Genomic DNA, 18,234 nt, shown 5'->3' with positions numbered 1-18,234 from the left:
AAAAGCAGTGAAAAAGAAAAAAAAAGTAGCAAAAAAAATAGACAAAAAAGAAAAAAGGAAAGAAAAAGAAAAAGCAAGTAGAAAAAGCCAATAGCCCTTTAAACCAAAAGGCAAGGGTAAAAAGGATCCAAGGCTTTGAGCATCAGTGGATAGGAGGGCCCAAAGGAATAAAATCCTGGCCTAAGCGGCTAAAACAAGCTATTCCTAACCATGTGCTTGTGTCATGAAGGTCCAAGTGAAAAGCTTGAGACTGAGTGGTTAAAGTCGTTATCCAAAGCAAAAGAGTGTGCTTAAGAACTCTGGACACCTCTAACTGGGGACTTTAGCAAAGCTGAGTCACAATCTGAAAAGGTTCACCCAGTTATGTGTCTGTGGCATTTATGTATCCGGTGGTAATACGGAAAAACAAAGTGCTTAGGGTCACGGCCAAGACTCATAAAGTAGCTGTGTTTAAGAATCAACGTACTGAACTAGGAGAATCAATAACACTATCTAAAATTCTGAGTTCCTATAGATGCCAATTATTCTGAATTTCAAAGGATAAAGTGAGATGCCAAAACAGTTCAGAAGCAAAAAGCTACTAGCCCCGCTCAACCAATTGGGACTAAGTTTCATTGATATTGTGAGATTCATTATATATTCTCTTCTTTTTATTCTATTTTGTTTTCATTTGCTTGGGGACAAGCAATAATTTAAGTTTGGTGTTGTGATGAGCGGATAATTTATACGCTTTTTGGCATTATTTTAAGGTAGTTTTTAGTATGATTTAGTTAGTTTTTAGTATATAATTATTAGTTTTTATGCAAAAATCACATTTCTGGACTTTACTATGAGTTTGTGTATTTTTCTGTGATTTTAGGTATTTTCTGGCTGAAATTGAGGGACCTGAGCAAAAATCTTATTAAGAGGCTGAAAAAGGACTATAGATGTTGTTGGATTCTGACCTCCCTGCACTCGAAATAGATTTTCTGGAGCTACAGAAGCCGAATTGGTGTGCTCTCAATTGAGTTAGAAAGTAGACATGTTGGGCTTTCCAGCAATGGATAATAGTTCATACTTTGAATGATATTTGATGGCCCAAACTAGCGTTCCAAGTCAGCATAAAAATTCTGGCGTAAAAATGCCCAAACTGGCATAAAAGCTGGAGTTAAACGCCCAAACTGGCACCGGAGCTGGCGTTTAACTCCAAGAGAAGCCCATGCACATAAAAGCTTCAATGCTCAGCCCAAGCACACACCAAGTGGGCCCCGGAAGTGCATTTCTGCATCATTTACTTATTTCTGTAAACCCTAGGTTACTAGTTGATTATAAATAGAACTTTTCTCTATTGTATTAGTCGTCTTGGTTATTCTGGTTCCCCCTCTAGGGCCGAAACTAATGAACACCATTATTACTTATGTATTTTCAATGGTGGAGTTTCTATACACCATTGATTAAGGTGTGGAGCTCTGCTGTTCCTCATGAATTAATGCAAAGTACTATTGTTCTTCTATTCAATTCAAGTTTATTCTTGTTCTAAGATATTCACTCGTACTTCAACCTGATGGATGTGATGATCCATGACACTCATTATCATCCTCCCTTATGAATGCGTGCCTGACAACCACCTCCATTCTATATGCTAGAGCTTGAGTGTGTATCTCTTGGCCTCCTAGTTCACGACACATGGTTGCCTCTCCTAAAAATAAAGCTTCCATTCCGTGCAATCAGAGTCTTCGTGGCATAAGCTAGAATTAAATGGGCGGTATTCTTGAGATCCGAAAAGTCTAAACCTTGTCTGTGGTATTCTGATAGGATCTGGGATGGGATGACTGTGACAAGCTTTAAACTCGTGAGTGTTGGGCACAGTGACAATGTGCAAAAGGATCAATGGATCTTATTCCGACATGATCGAGAACCGACAGATGATTAGCCGTGCGGGAAACCATAGAGGACCATTTTCACTGAGAGGATGGATGGTAGCCATTGACGACGGTGATCCACCTACATATAGCTTGCCATGGAAAGGAGTATGAATGATTGGATGAAGACAATAGGAAAGCACAGGCTCAAAGGGAACAAAGCATCTTCATACGCTTATCTGAAATTTCCACCAATAAATTGCCTAAGTATTTCTATCCTATTTTATGTTCTATTTCGTTCTTTTAATTATCAAAACCCCAAAACCATTTGAATCTACCTGACTGAGATTTTCATGGTGACCATAGCTTGCTTCAAGCCGACAATCTCTGTGGGATCGACCCTTACTCACGTAAGGTATTACTTGGACAACCCAGTGCACTTGCTGGTCAGCTACACGAAGTTGTGTATCACGATTTCATGTACCAGGTGCCGAAGGATCTGAGACTCTTATCCGAGGTAACTGTGAAATGGCTGGTCAAACTTTAAATGCTTTATTTGATTTGGGAGCAACGCATTCATTCATTGCATTCGAAAAAGCTAGTGAGCTAGGATTGAAGATTGTAGTTTTAGGTAATGACCTAAAAGTGTATAATGCCACTCATAAAGCCATGATAACTAGGCTAGGATGCCCGTAAGTTGCATTTTGGGTCAAGCAACGTGACTTTGTCCATAATTTTATCTGCTTACCGATGATCAGTCTTGATCTTATCTTGGGATTGGACTGGTTATCGGATAACCATGTCCTGCTTGATTGTTCTGCGAAATCGGCGTACTTTATGCCAGAAAATACAGAAGGACTGGTTGTATTGAATAGTTATTACTTGAATTCGATGATGGTGAATTGTTTGGAAATTGAATGTCAGGGTATCTTGTTGTTAACCGCGGGTGTTTTAGGTGATGATCAAAGATTGGAACATATTCTGGTTGTGTGTGAGTTTCCGGAGGTGTTTCCCGAAGATATTGATGAGTTTCCACCTAATTGAGAGGTTGAGTTCGCTATTGAGTTTGTGCCTAGGACTGGACCAATCTCGAGTGCTCCTTATAGGATGTCACCACTGGAAATGGCCGAGTTAAAAACTCAGTTAGAGGATTTTTTGGGTAAAAACTTTATCCGACCAAGTGTTTCTCCGTGGGGTGCGCCAGTATTACTGGTAAAGAAGAAGGACGGGAGTATGTGGCTCTGTGTGAATTACAGGCAGCTGAATAAGGTTATAATAAAGAATAAGTATCCATTGCCGAGAATTGATAATCTCATGGATCAGTTACAAGGAGCTAGGTTTTTCTCCAAGATCGATTTGCGATCCAGTTATCACCAGATAAAGGTGAGGGGTGAGTAAATCCCTAAGACCGCTTTCAGGACTTGTTATGGTCATTATGAGTACATTGTAATGTCTTTTAGGTTAACAAACACTCTTGCAGTGTTTATGGATTATATGAACAGAATGTTCCGTTAGTTTCTGGATAAATTTATTGTTGTCTTTATTGATGACATACTGATCTATTCCAAGACTGAAGCAGAGCATGCAGAACACTTGAGGACCGTGTTGTAGATACTGAAGGAAAAGAAACTCTATGCGAAACTGTCTAAATGTGAATTCTGGAAGAAGGAGGTGAAGTTTCTGGGCCATGTGGTGAGTAAATAGGGGATAGCTGTAGACCCTTCTAAGGTGGAGGCGGTGATGAATTGGGGACGGCCAACCTCTGTAACTGAGATAAGGAGTTTTCTGGGCTTAGCTGGCTATTACCGAAGATTCATCAAAGGCTTTTCGCAAATAGCCTTGCCATTGACAAAGTTAACCCACAAGGATGTACCATTTGTTTGGACTCCTGAGGGCAAGGAAAGTTTTCAGGCGTTGAAACAAAAGTTGACCACTGCGCCTGTGTTGGTGTTACCTGAGCCAAATGAATCATTTGAGGTATAGTGTGATGCCTCACTGAAGGGTCTAGGGTGCATGCCGATGCAGCATCATAATGTGGTGGCGTATGCCTCACGTCAGTTGAGACCTCATGAAGTTAACTACCCTACTCACGATTTGGAGCTTGCTGCGGTTGTATTTGTGTTAAAGGTGTGGAGGCATTACCTTTATGGGGTTAAGTTCCAAGTTTTCTCTAAAGTTTCGGCTGAGCTTACCCCCGTGAATATACACCAGTGAGGGTGTTGGATATCGATTATGAGTATGATAATAATGATGATCGAGAATAACTCGAATTGGGGATGCACGACAGAGGGACAGTCCAATGGTTATCTACCAGGACTTGTCGAGTTGGCTATATAACTAACAGATGATATCATCAGCCATTAGGACAGGCATACATTATATGCATATTATGTGAATTGTTTGAGATTTCCTAATTCACTGCATATTACTTGCTAATTGTCTAAATGCCTTATCTGTTCCTATTTGTATATCTCTTGTTTGATATAACTGTGTTTAACATATTATACTCCTGCTGGTGGTTGGGAGGTTTGAAGGAATCGAAAAAGGAAGTATTAGTTAGACTGAAGAATCCTTAGTCAATTGCCATTTATGGTTTAGCCTGTTTATAAGCTTCGAATTATCTGTTGAAAGTTCTAGAATTGCCTTTGGCTTTCCCAGGACATTACATGTTAGATATGTGGGCACCGTTATCATACTGAGAACCTCCGGTTCTCACCCATGCGGATTTTGTAGTTTTTAGATGTAGGACGTGAGGCTTCTCACTGAAGCATGCTGGAGACTTCTGGATTAGCAAAGATCCTTTGTTCTCGGGACTCTATTTTGGTTTATATGTTTTTCTTAGATACTTTTATCTCCACTAAATAATACAAACTGTGATGACTCCTCTTATAGGAGATTTTGGAGAATATGTTTTCTGTATTTATGTCCCTTTGGGTTTCCTTAGGTTTCTTATTTTAATTACATGTATATATTGCTATGCTCGGACCGGTTATCTTCGCAACCGGATGTTTAGTTTTGATATTCCTATTTTTGGCACTCTTTTATATATATATATATATATATCCAATCTCGCTTTAGCTTATTCCTTTATTCGTTACATTTTCGATCGGAGTGTTGCGCTTTCGAGTTACGATTTTGTTGTACCCTTTTTCTTCAAAGGCTCCTAGTTATAATCATTTTTCACACTACTATACATACTAAATTTTATTTTTAGAGGTCATAATACCTTGCCATCTCTGAATTATGGCTTAAGCATAGGACTCTGTATGGTAGGGTGTTGCACGTTACCATTGCGTATTCATTTACGGTTTATGTAACTACTATACTCCAAATTTTATGTACATAATTTTTTAGATGTCTACAATGAATCACCAACCCGAAAAAAGGCTCGTTATTGGTAACATCCATTAAGATTGTATTTTTTTTTTCACAAAATTACATCCAACGAAGATCAAAAAAATAAAAAATAAAAAAGAAGAAAGATAAAACTGAAATGCATCATTTTTCGAATAATGTGAAGAGGACCCATCCCATTATAGTGAGAGGTACAAACCATCAAAATAAGTAGTTTTGAGTCTAGCACACAGTTTTGTATAAACAAAGATAATACATGTTTATATTTATACCAATAACCTTTCATTCCATTCACCTAACACAACCATTCCATTCACCCAGACCCAACACTTGATAAAAACGTGATAGAGTTTTCGATCCTTGGCAAACTTGCCAAAGCATAACAACCATTGCCTACATGAAGTTAACACATATTCTAATTAGGTACAAATAATTAAGGAGGAAACAATGTACGCACTCTAGTTTGTATATCTTTTTAATTTTTTTCATTCATGCAATATATATTCTTTCATGTTGAATCTAGTAACCACAATGACTTTTTAAATCTATTGATAGTATAGACAAAAAGCACATAACAGAGAGTAAAGTAAATGTGGCCAAGAATGCAACTGTGTTTCCTTTGATTAAAGTAAACAGTAAAAGCTCAAACTAATCTTTAGTTTTAAAAAAAGAGATCTAAAATACTTATATTTTCGATTTCGTAATAAAATACATATTTAGCTTTATGTTTATTTCTGCTCCATGCACAATACTTATAGCATGTGATATATGAATAATTCTGATATGTAAAACACATGTTATATTTTTCAGATGATATAAAAGAATTATGTGAAAGAATATTGGAAAAAGAACTTATAGTGACGAAGCTACCAAATAATAAAGAACAAGAACTATGTTAGAGTTTAAGGGAAAAAACATGAAGTTTGGCTGCAAAATAGTTGAAAAAAATGTAAAATTATGTCACTTGCAATATGAGTTTTTATTAACATTTGAGTAGAAAGAAAAACCAAAATATAAAATCAGTGACTGAAAAATGAGTTTTTATTAACATTTGATTAGAAAGAAGGAGCAAATTACAGAATTAAATGTTATGATAGTTGTGTTTTAAAAAAATTACAATTTAGATTGTGATGCTAATGTAAAAAATGAACAAAGAATTTTTTCCTGAGATAAGTTTCATAGCTCTCTTTTACCGAAATACTTGTGATATTAATTCTGTAATGATAAACATAAGAAAAGGAGTGATAGTTTGTAGAGAAGAACTCACCGAGAGTAAAACAACTAAACATCTTTTTGAGCACTGAAGACAAGTCCAGATAGGAAGCATAATTATTGAGATCCATTTTCCTCAAGTATGGGGACCATCCATGCTGATTTCGGGGCATCCAACAACTTGTGACCTGATTCACACACATAACAATAATAATCAATCAATTATATTATAGCATTATCATTATCATTTTGATATGTGTTGTAATTGTAAGTTCAAAACAACATAGTTAGTTAATAAATTGTTGACCACAGCAGGAAAAATGAATATAAGAGCTTTCAACTTTCAAGTCTCAAGTTTCAAGTTTTCAACTAACTAACTAATTTGTAAACTTTTCCAAGCATGCCAAATTAGTAAAATAGAGAAGAGGGTAGGAAAGTACTTTGCAGCAGGAGCAGGAATAGGCTTTGAAGGTTGTGGAAGTAGAACAGGGTCTTGGTTGGTATTATCAGAGGAAGGAGAGAACAAGGAAGCATTCCATCCCACCACTTCGGAGGATAAATATTCGAATCCTCGTTTTCAAATTGAGCTGCATGACTAAAGAACAAGAACCAGATAATGAAACTGCATTGTAATCAATATCACAAGAATAAGCTATCTAACATGGAAAAGAAAGTAGGGAGAGGAGGGGGAAAAAGAAAGAAAATAACACACATTAAAAGAATTCATTGTTTTTCTTCCATTATTTCAACAGAAAAAATATTAAGTATCACAGTCGTTATAACTCACAATTAGAACAATAAGTCCCAATGCTTTAATTTGATAATTTATTTCGCAGTAAGATACCTTAGCTTTTGATGTTTCCTCAGAGACAATACCTGAAAGAAGAAAGCCATCTGCCAGTCTGGTTGTTGTCATGATATACAGAAGCTACATCTTCCAAGTCAGTGCTACTATATATTCCAATTGTGTTATCCGTGCTATTTAATATAAGGGATAATAATAATTCCACCAAATCAAAATTGTATGCAAGTTAGAACAGTTTTAAAAGGATTCAGAGTGACAAAGAAAACCTATTATTTAGCAAATTTAAAACATAGATTGTCAGATATTTAGAAAACAAAAAACGAAACATGTCCAGTACAATCCAAGACATAAACTAAAGTATGTGCTTCTGCAGGATAATAGATAAAGAGCTATTTTGATGTAGGATTTAAAATTTCTCGATCTCCAACTGTATATGCTGGTCCAGTATAGAGGCTCGTCTCAGGATAAGCTTGTCCTTCCTCTTTAACTTGTACAATTTACAATACTCCTTCCACTCAACCCCAAATTTTTACTCTAAATTTCTTTCACTACTCCTCAGCAGGTGGAAGAAAAAGATATTTCTCCCTACGCTGAAAGGTGGACCGATTATCTTCCAAACAGAACCATGTCTCGATGGTTTCAGATATTTAGCAAAAGCAGTGGACAGGTACTGCAATAAATGAATCACGGTTATGAATTCGGGAGAGTTTTGCTATATAAACAACAATAAATACAAAATCAATATTTCATAAGTGCATTAAAGAAAGAAATGAGTTTATTAGTTAAAACTCACCAATCTAGTTGTCCTTAGATATGAACTTGTCATTGTCTTCCTATAGCAAGGAGATGGAGGATATCTAGTATAGGATACATAGACATGTCAAGCACCATAATAAAAGATATCTTTACTTACCACGAAAATAAAATCGAAATTAGAAGAGAAAAAATTATAGGTAACATTATCAGCTGTTATAAAATATAAGTAATGTTATAGAATTTGAGAAACTTTATAGTAATGCCCAGTAATTTACCTGTTGGAATCACTAGTACCTGCATGCATCGCCATTCAACTATTTGATGATTCAACTCTCGTTATCAACACTATAAAAGAAACCCAATATTTTGTCTCTTACCAGAAAAAAATTGTATTATAATGATTAAATAAACAGTAGAAGTAAATCCCAAGAAAAGCAAGAAAAAATAGATTAAAAATAGGGTCAGAGAATTAGAAGCATGGAAAAAACAAAAATTGAGGGAACATAGTATTTATGGATGTAGTGCTAGGTAATGAGGCAACAACATTTCCTACAAAATATCACAAACAACAATGAGCACCACACAATATATACCATATGTAACATTTAGTTGAGTAATACATGGAAAAAAATTTACCTAGACCATGTGGATATTCAGATCTTTGGCTTCGTTTTCTTTTTAAACATTCTTTTCTATATAACCTTGCAGAAGCACATAAGTGAGACATCTAAACTTGATTTCTCTCACAAAAAATAATAGAAGATAAATACACCACTATGCAACAAAGAATCTTCAATATGATACTAGAGTCATTTTTTTATGAAAGGATACCAACTAATCACTTCAACAAACAAAACTACACACATATATATAGACACACACACCTATATAGATATCTATGAATTAAAGCTACAATAGGAATGAGAAAAAAAATCTAAAACCTAAATGTCTAATATGCATGAGGTTAGTCTAACAAAAATATGTAGAAAAGCCTGACTCACCAACTATAGTATCTAAGCTATACCTAATAACACAATATACCTGATGACAAGTCATCATATACCCATTTTTCAAGCTAATTTCACTTGTTTCACTAGTCTTTATGCACTTTCTTGCATCCTAAGTAAGTAATTTGGAATGAAAATGCATGACTTCTTTAAATCAAACAACCACCATTCAATTGATGCTAAATCATAAGGTTTTAGCTAAAATTAATTGATTTTTAATGATTTATAAACCTTGTGAGTTTGGAGATACTTTGATTGGTTGCTTTGATTTCTTGTAGGTGAAGAAAAGAAGAAAAGAAGAAAAACGTGGCTTAAGAAGTGTGGCCAAGGAAAGAAAATGGTGTGGTGAAAGAAGGAGAAGTGTGGCGCAACATTGAAGGAGGAAGCAACACTGCTCTCCACAAGAGCACACTGCTCTCCAAGAGGGCAGCATAGTGAACCAAGCTTCCAAAGAAATTCTGCCCTGCCCTCCTCAAGAGCAATATCGGACTCCATGCAAGAAAAATTCAAAGGAAATTGCTCTCCTAGTGCTACCCATGGGTTTCGAACCCAAGACAAGAAGGGAAGGAAGTAGCGCTTTGGCTTGTTTTCAACCTTCAAGGATCGAACACAGCACCTTGGGGAAGCAAGGAACTAGGCGCTACTTTGGTGCCAAGAAAGCCAAGGAAAAAGGGGCAGCGTATGCCCCCACCAAGTTTTGAACCAAGGACCCTTAGTTGCCTTGCTGCGCTGCCCACAAGAAGAGCAGAGCAGCGTTCCTTAGCATGGCACGGGCAACACATTGACGCACGGCTAGGAGCTTGGGCGCACACACAAATTGTCACGGCCAGCAGCAAGCACGCACGCACACTGCTCTGCTCTCCGCAAGGACAGGGTAGCATCCTGATGCTACACACGCAGCACAAGCACGCACGAGGCCTCATGCTAGATTTTCCTGCTCTGCTTTCCACAAGAGCAGAGCAGCCTCCTGGAGCCAAATTCTTCATGGGCTGAAAATTGGATTAAAAATACAATTTAATTCATTTCTTCACCAAATCAAAAGCCCATTCAAATTCCAAAATCCAAGAATAGAAAGTGTATAAATAGGAGATAGTTTGATGTAATTAGGACCTTTCTTTTGATTTTTGAATTTTTACATCTTTAGACTTCATTTTCTTTGAGAGCTTTGAACTGAAATCTTAGAGAATTGGGAAGGAGAATTGATCTCTCTTCTTCCTTGTTCTTGCTTGAGCACTTTTTACTTTTTTTGATTGAGTCTTGAGTGTGAAGAATTGAGGAACTTCTGTCTCAATCTCCATTTAAGATCTCTTTGATTTTCCTACTGCATAATTGAGTTGAATTCAATTTCTTTTACTGCTTCATTCTTCAATTTCTCTTTAATTGCTTTGTGAACTTGGATCTGGGAAGGCAATTGAGATATAGACTTTGCTATCTAGTCTCTGGAGTCCTGAGATCCAATTTTCCTTTTGGTGATTCTGTTGAACCACTGCTGCAATCAAATTTCCATTTCTATTTGAGATCTAGACAATTTCAATTCATCTCTTGCTTTGATAATTGCTGCAAGTTAATTTTCCTTGCTTAAATTCTGAATTCCCAGTCCTCAAATCCCTTTTTCCATTCAAGCAATTTATATTTCGTGCACTTTAAGTTACTGCAATTTACATTTCTTGCACTTTAAGTTTCAGTCATTTAATTTCTTGTTCTTTAAGATTCAGCACTTTTACTTTCAGTTCTCTTTAATTTCTACAATTCATCCCTCTCCCTTTACATTTTCTGCTATTTACTTACTGTTGGATACAAAATCACTCAACCAATACTTGATTCGCTTGACTAAATCAACCACTGAACTAAAATTGCTCAATCCTTCAATCCCTGTGGGATCGACCTCACTCCCGTGAGTTTTATTACTTGATGCGACCCGGTACACTTGCCGGTGAGTTTTGTGTTGGATCGTTTTCCACACATCAATACCTAGCACATAGCTAGCTAAGAGAATAACATATAACTCATAATTTTTTGTTTCACACTTGCAGTAATCTTGCATGTTTACCCTTTAATATTGACACTATAGTTATTATTATTATTATTATTATTATTATCTTCTAGTTGTGACATTATTAAAAAAAATACCTTGCTATGATACTCGAATAACAACAACCGTTAACTAAAATTAAAAGTACACACTACATGAATAAATAGAAAAGCTGCTGGATTTCATTTAATATTATACTTTCACAGGAACGTACACACACATATATATAAATAAACATCATAGGTGCAAATTCAAAATAACCTAGAATCGATAACCTGATCATATCACATCATTTATACAGGACACTGTGTACAATCCCTAGCAAAGTAGAAACAAACAAAGGGGAACTATCAAACCATGCTAGTCTTTGGACACAGCTCAAAAAATGGATGAGACAGAGAGATAACATCTTCGTATCCATTTGAAACATTAGACTCAGTGCCTATAACTAGAGTATTTCTTAGATTAATAGTCTATTTCACAATACCACCAGCAACTCCATTAAAACACCTCATAGATCACGATTCTTGAGAACCTTGGAAGTTGGGCCGAGCTCCTCATTAGCAACATCATCAAAAGCTTTCTTCAGATTTCTCTTAACCTTTGCATCCCTAGGAGGATTGTCAACAGTCTCTTTCTTGATCACATGAACAGAGGATCCATCAAGAACAGCAGAAAGTACATCCTACCATGCAAAAGAATGGAATAATTAAATAAATGTAAATAGTAGAGAACATGCAACCATATAGATAGAAAAATCATCTAAATTTTCCAGCCCCAAAAAATTTATTATCCTTCGTAATTCATGGAACACAACAGATAATTTAACCAACCAACACATTCATAATTTGAATCACTACCAATAAATAAATTACCGTAGTTTCCTTGGGAGGAGAATTCAAGAGGACCTCAATTTCGAGGCTGCACTCCCCATCAACAGGTACACTTGATAAACCACTATTTTATGGTTTATTTTGTATTAAATTAAGTGTATTTCATCTATTATTTTCACACTTCTGAATATAATTCACATATTTTACATTTTCCTTCCTAATTTTGTGCTATGATTGAAAACATGCTTCTTTGACCTTAAATTTGCTAATTTTAATCCTCTCTTCTTACCATTCAATGCCGTGATATATGTGTTAAGTGTTTTCAGGCTTTATAGGACAGGAATGGTTTAGAGGATGGAAAGGGAGAATGCAAAAGTGGAAGGAACATAAGAAATTGAAGTTTTAAGAAGCTGGCAGTGACGCGTAGGCGTGACTGGTGCAATATACATACAACGCGCACGCATGGTTGATGCCTATGTGTGGCCAGTGTTGAGTTCAAGCGACGCGTATGTGTAGCCGACGTGTACGCCTGACTTAGCATCACGTGCTACAAATTCAGAAAACACTGGGGGCGATTTTTGGGCTGCTTTTGACCCAGTTTCAGTCCCGAAAATACTGATTAGAGGCTGCAGAGTGAGGCTGGAGGAATCCATCATTCACTTTTCATTTACATAATTTTAGGTTTTTAGATGTAGAATTCTAGAGAAAAAGGCTCTCTCCTCTCTCTAGGTTTAGGGTTTCTTCTACTCCAATTTTTTCTTAGATTTAGATTTAATTTCTGTTTTAATTTACAATTCCTTGAAATTTATTGTTCTAGCACCTTTGTTCTTCAATTCTACTTATTATTTCCTTCACTTTGTTATCCTTATATTTATGTACTCTTGATACTTTGGATCTTTGTTAATGAAATTTATATGTTCATGTTGTTATTGCTTTCTTCAGTTGTCATTGTTAATTTCTTTCAATTGGTAGTTGTTATATTTTAGTATTGTTGCAATTTTACCATGCTTTTATTTTGGTGCCTACCAAGTGTTTGATAAAATGCTTGGTTGGATTTGAAATTAGATTTTTGTATTCTTAGCTTGGATTGAGTAATTTGGAGACTCTTGAATTGTCAAAGTCTCTTGTTGGTTGGTGATTGAAAGTTGCTAGTTGGCTTGAGCTTCACTAATTCTAGTCTTTGAATAGAACTTGTGAACTCAAGCTGATTTGCTCACTTGACTTTCCTTCAATTGTTAGAGGTTAACTAAGTGAGAGCAATTTGAAATTACCATCACAATTGACAATGATAATGAGGATAGGAATTCTGATTCTCAACCCTTGCTAGGACTTTTCTTAGTTGTTAGTTTATTTTCTTGTTGTTTACATTCCTTGTTTATTAAACTCAAAACACCAAAAATATACTTTTTCATAACCAATAATAAACACACTTCCCTGCAATTTCTTGAGAGACGACCCGAGGTTTAAATACTTCGGTTAATTTTATCGAGTTCGCTTAACTGACAAACAATCTAAACGTTGATTGAGGTTTAATTGTCGGTTTAGAACTATACTTGCAATGCGATATTTTTTGTGAAAAATCTTTACTGACATTTTTTCTCCGTCAAATTTTTGGCACCGTTGCCGGAGAATTACAAATGTGTGCCTTATTATTGGTTATTGTGAATATTGTGAATATGTTTGCCTTTTCGTTTCTTTGTTAGTTGTTTCTGGTTTTAGAAGTTTGTTTTCATTATTTCTTATTAGTTTTTCTTTTTATTTTCTCTTGTTACTATGAATTCTCACCCTTTTGGCTATGAGTTTGGTTCAAATTATGTTGTAGGGAATGAAAGCTACAATGAGAACATGTATCAAGGATGGAACAATCAAAGGTGGGAGGAGCCTCAAACTTATGGACAACCATCTTTGCAACAACCTCCTCCAACATACTATGATCAAGAGCCATTCCAAGATGCATATCAATCTGATGGCTATGGTGGACCTCCTTGTGACTACCAACAACCACCACCATATGCCTATGAGCCATATTCTCAATATAGCCCTCAACCACCACACTCACAAGCCCTTTACCATCAAACACTTCCATATGATCCAAATCTATATCCACCATACCAACCACCTTATGAGCCAAATGAACCATACATAGGGCCACCCCAATTCCAACCAATTACTCCCAAGAACCACCACCTCAATATACACCACATCCAATGTATGCGAACTTTTAACTACAAGATGAATTTTCCTTTCCACCACAGAATGTTCATATCCATCAATCCAAGAGCAACATGATCCTAATTATGTTAGCCAAGTGGAACAAGAGCCACGGGATCATTTTAAGGAAGCAATGGATCGACTTCAAGCAACCATCCATCAAATGGAGCGAGAGAAAAGCCGAAAAGCACACGAAGCTCTCATGGATAACAAATTTCAACTTGAGAACAAGGGACTGGAGTGTGTTGTACAACAAGTGAAAAAGATGGAGAGTGTTGAATAGTCACATCCGTATCATGATGAACCACCCTCCTATTATGAACCCCTTCTCCCAACCGATGAACCCTCATATCCACTCTAATCTCCAATGGATGACACCCTTGGTGTTCTTCTTCAAGGGCAAAGAGAGATGCAAAAGACGACATTAGAGTTCATAGCTACCTTGACCGAGGTAGTAGATAATTTAGCTTCCCTGCGCTTCGACACTCAAAGTACCACATGGCCACATGTGGAGAATCAATAGAAGAGTATAGTATGAAGGATAGACTAGAAACTCCGGTGGAAAGTGAGGAATGTGGCATTGTATTGGAACAATTGGAGGAAGTCGTAATTGTTGAAGAGGAAGAAGTGGTCGAAGACTTAGGAGATGCTGAACCTCCATGGGAATCTAGAGTTGTAAAGTATTCCTCCAAGAAACTTGAATTTGATGTTGAGGAGGCTAGTGCACAACCTCCAAGGCATGTTCCCAATGAAGAATTGGACGGGATAGATCAAGAGGCAAGTTCCCTTGGTGATGATGATCATGAATCAAGCCATCCCAGTAATAAATATGCATCCACAAGTGAAATCCTTTAGTTAGAAAAGCCTTCTCCCGATGACGTTGAAAGCAACATTGAGGTGGATTTCTCTGAACCTCATATTTATGATTTGAGTGATGGAAAAGAGTTGGATGAATTTGGTGAGGAAGAGCTTGAAGGTGGAGAATCTTTTCAAAAGGTGGACGTCTTTCGGAAAGGTTGGACGGGAGTTGAATACGCTTTGTCAAGATCGTTGGAGACTTTTTTACCTAGGTTGCCGTCTACTCCTTCATTTGAGTGGGTAAAATTTATCTCTCTTAGCTTTATTGTCCCACTTGAGTATGGTATACTTGAAACGGATGGCCAACTTAGGAGGCTTTGTGGAGTGAAGCATAAGAGAAGGATATTTAGTGGTTGGAGTTGTAAATCAAGACTCATCAAGGTTGATATTTCAAGAGCCAGATGCAAGGGTTGGACTAGTGATCAATTGGTTGGTTCTAAGGGAAGAGTTTGGTACTTCATTGAGAATTCAGATTGCTTGCCACCCAGTTGGAACAATGATGATCAATTTAAAGATGGGTGTAGAAACAATATTTGAGATCCAGGCATACAAGAGAATCGACTTTGGGAGCTCAAAGCTTGTAAAGAACTTCATCAAGGCCTGGTGAATTCAGTTGGAAATGTTGGAGCTTATTGGGAGTCCAAGCATTGGTGGAAGTTTCAAGATGAGTTCAAGCATAAGCACCATGACAAGGAGCTCACCAAATGTCCAACTTAAGGACTTTAACTAAAAGTTCTAGGTGGGAGACACCCCACCATGGTAACTTCTTCCAATTTTCTCTTTTATTTATATTAGTAATAAATTGAATTTTTTTTAGTTAGGTTTATTTAGTTTAGTTGTGGTTTTATTTTACTTGTTTAATAATGTTTGGCATTACTTTGATAGCTTGTTAGTTTCTTTTTTTTAAAAAAAAAGGGGAAGCTCAAGCGTGCACGTCGCCGACGCGCACGCGTCGTATTGAATGTTGCTCTCTAGTATATTTTTCTGAGAGTTGCACTGGAACTGTGCGAGTGGGGTGCTGATGAGCGGATAATTTATACGCTTTTTGGCATTGTTTTTAGGTAGTTTTTAGTAAGTTTGAGCTACTTTTAGGGATGTTTTTATTAGTTTTTATGTTAAATTCACATTTCTGGACTTTACTATGAGTTTGTGTGTTTTTCTGTGATTTCAGGTAAATTCTGGCTGAAATTGAGGGACTTGAGCAAAACTCTGAAAAAGGCTGACAAAAGGACTGCTGATGCTGTTGGAATCTGACCTCCCTGCACTCAAAATGGATTTTCTGGAGCTATAGAACTCCAAATGGCGCGCTATCAACGGCGTTGGAAAGTAGACATCCAGAGCTTTCCAGCAATATATAATAGTCCATACTTTATTCGGAAATTAACGACGTAACTTGGCGTTGAACGCCAAGTACATGCTGCTGTCTGGAGTTAAACGCCAGAAAAACGTCATGATCCGGAGTTGAACGCCCAAAACACGTCATAACTCGGAGTTCAACTCCAAGAGAAGCCTCAGCTCGTGGATAGATCAAGCTCAGCCCAAACATACACCAAGTGGGCCCCGGAAGTGGATTTATGCATCAATTACTTACTCATGTAAACCCTAGTAGCTAGTCTAGTATAAATAGGATAAGTTACTATTGTATTAGACATCTTTTGACAGTTTAATCTCTTGACTATTTAGCCTATGATTATTCGGTCTCTTGATCACTCAAGGGGGCTGGCCATTCGGCCATGCCTGAACCTTTTACTTATGTATTTTCAACAGTGGAGTTTCTGCACACCATAGATTAAGGGTGTGAAGCTCTGCTGTACCTCAAGTTTCAATACAATCACTATTACTTTTTATTCAATTCTCTTCTATTCTTATTCCAAGATATACGTTACACTTAACTTTGATGAATGTGATGATCCGTGACACTCATCATCATTCTCACCTATGAACGCGCGTGATTGACAACCACTTCCGTTCTACCTTAGGCCGGGCGCATATCTCTTAGATTCCCCAACAGAATATTCGTGATATAAGCTAGATAGATGGCGGCATTCATGAGGATCCGGAAAGTCTAACCTTGTCTGTGGTATTCCGAGTAGGATCCTGGGAATCCGGAAAGTCTAACCTTGTCTGTGGTATTCCGAGTAGGATTCCGGTATTGAATGACTGTGATGAGCTTCAAACTCTTGAAGGCTGGGCGTTAGTGACAAACGCAAAAGAATCAATGGATTCTATTCCAACCTGATCGAGAACCGACAGATGATTAGCCGTGCTATGACAGAGCATAGGAACATTTTCATTGAGAGGATGGGATGTAGCCACCAACCAAGGGTGATGCCTCCAGACGATTAGCCGTGCAGTGACAGCGCATAGGACCATTTTCCCGAGAGGATTGAAAGTAGCCACCGATGATGGTGAAGCCCTACATACAGCTTGCCAGGGAAAGGAATAAGAAGAATTGAAGGAAGAGCGAGTAGTGAAGCAGAGTTTCAAGAGGAACACAGCATCTCCATATACCTATCTGAAATTCCCACTATTAATTTACATAAGTATTTCTATCCTTTTTATTTTCTTTTTATTATTAATTTTTGAAACCATAAACAAATTTAATCTGCCTAACTGAGATTTACAAGGTAACCATAGCTTGCTTCATACCAACAATCTCTGTGGGATCGACCCTTACTCACGTAAGGTTTATTACTTGGACGACCCAGTACACTTGCTGGTTAGTTGAACGGAGTTGTGAATTCAACTGGTGCCACAATAATGATTTCATACAAGTACAAAAGAATATGGATCACAATTTCGTCCACCAAGTTTTTGGCGCCGTTGCCGGGGATTGTTCGAGTATGGACAACTGACGGTTCATCTTGTTGCTCAGATTAGGTAATTTTCTTTTCAAAAATCTTTTTCAAAATTTTTCTTTTCTTTTTCGTTTTTCTAATCATGTTTTTTCGAAAAAATTAAAATAAAAATACAAAAAATTAGAAAATCATAAAAATCAAAAATATTTTGTGTTTCTTGTTTGAGTCTTGTGTTAATTTTTAAGTTTGGTGTCAATTGCATGCTTTTAAAATTTTTCTTGCATTTTTTCGAAAATCTCATGCATTCATAGTGTTCTTCATGATCTTCAAGTTGTTCTTGATAAGTCCTCTTGTTTGATCTTGATGTTTTCTTGTTTTGTGTTGGTTGTTGTTTTTCATGTGCATCTTTGCATTCATATTTTCCAAGCATTAAAAATTTCTAAGTTTGGTGATATGCATGTTTTCTTTGCATCAAAAATTTTTCAAAATTATGTTCTTGATGTTCATCATGATCTTCAAAGTGTTCT

The sequence above is a fragment of the Arachis hypogaea genome, chromosome 3 (assembly GCF_003086295.3).
Source record: "Arachis hypogaea cultivar Tifrunner chromosome 3, arahy.Tifrunner.gnm2.J5K5, whole genome shotgun sequence".
In the NCBI taxonomy this organism is placed as follows: Eukaryota; Viridiplantae; Streptophyta; class Magnoliopsida; order Fabales; family Fabaceae; genus Arachis; species Arachis hypogaea.
Note: the sequence above shows the minus strand (reverse complement) of the source record.